General features: G+C 33.9%; 1 long non-coding RNA gene across 2 annotated transcripts; it reads left to right on the top strand.

Annotated features, from left to right (window-relative positions):
- The first annotated feature begins 705 nt into the window (after positions 1 to 705).
- LOC111717697 (uncharacterized) lies at positions 706 to 1,765 on the top strand. Of its 2 annotated transcripts, none has more exons than XR_002768881.1 (3): positions 706 to 841; positions 1,061 to 1,258; positions 1,498 to 1,765. It is a non-coding gene; the product is annotated as an uncharacterized LOC111717697 (long non-coding RNA). The 2 variants fall into 2 exon arrangements; XR_002768880.1 differs by having other exon boundaries at positions 1,061 to 1,273.
- Positions 1,766 to 2,212: the final 447 nt, after the last annotated feature.

Raw genomic sequence — 2,212 nt, 5'->3', positions numbered from 1 at the left:
AATCGAAAAAAAATTGTTATATTCTTCTTCTTTAAACTTTTATTAAGAAAACATAAATCTATATTGTTAACAAGTTGGATAATTAAAAATCACAGGGTTAACAAATCTTTTCGCTATATACTCCCTACTTGTTTAGGAATATATGATACTAGAAGTTCAAGGCGCTTCGCGCCCTTCTTTCTAGGCTTTTAGGGCAGATAATGCAGATCCGTTTTTTATCTTCTTTCTTCGAAGGAAATTGCAACAAAATCAATCTTGAATCTTGGAAATTTGAAGAGAATTTTTATATTATTGAAAACTTTTAATTGGTAAAATTAAGGAAAGAAAATACTTCTAAAATAATGTTTTTATTTTATTTATTTTACACTAGCAGCCTTGGCACTTGTTTACTTAAAGATGATTTTGCAGTTTACATGGTTGAACATGAACACTGAACAGACTCGACATATCTCCATTTAGACTGTTGCAATTTTCATGGTTGATCATGGACAGTCGACATTTCTCCTTGATTTAGGCTGTTGCAGTTTACATGGTTTACCATGAATAACCTTGACATTTCTTTTTGATTTAGGCTGTTGCAGTTTACATGGTTGAACATGAACAGCCTCAACATATATCCTTAATTTAGGTTTTTTTTGCAGTTTACATGGTTGAACATGAACGGCCTTTTCATATCTCCTTGATTTAGACTTATGCAGTTTACTACGTTGAACAGCCTTGACATATCTTCTATATTTAGGCTGTTGCAGTTTACATGGTTGAACAGCCTCGACACACTGAGAAAAGGATGAAGGAAGCTCAAGAGGAGGCAGACAGAACTATTGCCAAGCTCAAAGAACAGGTAATTGTCGAAACTGGAGATATATTTTCCTTGAGGGGATGGGGGGGGGGGAGNGAATTCAAAAAAAATTTAGAGGGGGGGGGAAAGAATCAAAAATATGGAATTATATACACCCCTGGGCAAATCTCTTTGAATCATGCTCGTACATCCAAAAAAACAGACGGATAAACAGAGATTTCTACTTAAAAATAGAATTGACTGATAGTGTTCTTTTCTTAGGGAATTGATACAGATACACTCTCCCCTCAAGATATTGCAGCTGCTGCTATGGCGGAGCGAAGTAAAGATCTCTAAACTCTTCAAACCATCAGTCCTGGTTTTAGGAAACAATTCTTAAGAGAAGATATTATCCACGTGGACGAGTTTAAAGGGTCTATAACCGTAATTTAAAGTTACCCTCCATGCAAACATGGCAATGTCCGATTTACAACGGTATCTTTGAAACCGGTTTTTAATTATGTGGATAAAATTGTGGGTTTTCTAGATTTAAATGTATTAAATTCAGATAATTCTGATATGTCTACCTGCATTATAATTGCGCAAGTCACTTTTTAAGGGAAACCATTATTTAAAATAATAATGTTTGGATAATTCATCCTTGATCATAGCTTTTAAGGGTAAGGTTGTGAATTGGGCATTGCCATCTTTGCATGAAGAGTCAATTGAAATTGTGTTGACAGTCCCTTTAAAGGGAGTGTTCGTGTAGTTATGTGAAGTTGGTTCAAGTATTAAGAAACTAAGAATCTAGCATCGGTGTGAAAAATGCAATATTCAATATGTACCCCATTTTAAAATTCATGAACACTCCCTTTTTAAAACCACCAAGGAAACATGTTGTCAAAGAATTCGAGGCTCAAAAGTTAAATTGCATGTATTAATTGACCATTGTAGATTTTGTTCACCTATTTTTGTTTTCAGAAAAAATCCAAAATGGACGGTTTTGATGCTTTTGATTCTCCTGCTGCTGCGGAGATTGATCCTGCTGCAGAGTTTCTTGCCCAGGAACAGGTTAGTTTAGGAGAATTTAGTTTAAGGATGATTTTAGTTTAGAAACATGTTAGTTTAGGAACAGGTTAGTTTAGGAACTGGTCAGTTTAGGACCGGGTTAAGCTCCGGGGTTAAAAATGATTATAATTAAACAAAAAATTGTAGAAATATCATTTTCTACCGATTTCTTCCGATGTATTGGTAAAAACTATTACACGGACTCCATTAACGTTTAAATATACTAGGCTTTCAAGGCGCGTTTTGCTCATGTTCTATTTCAATTGTGTACATTTTCTCTTTGTAATGTATATATTGTAAAACAAGAAAAAAGTTTGCCGATTTTATATATAAAATGTCGCGGATTTTTTAAAATTTAATTAAAAT

Source organism: Eurytemora carolleeae, unplaced genomic scaffold (assembly GCF_000591075.1).
Source record: "Eurytemora carolleeae unplaced genomic scaffold, Eaff_2.0 scaffold3150, whole genome shotgun sequence".
NCBI classification, from domain to species: Eukaryota; Metazoa; Arthropoda; class Copepoda; order Calanoida; family Temoridae; genus Eurytemora; species Eurytemora carolleeae.
Note: the sequence above shows the minus strand (reverse complement) of the source record. Positions and strands in the feature narration are given on the sequence as shown.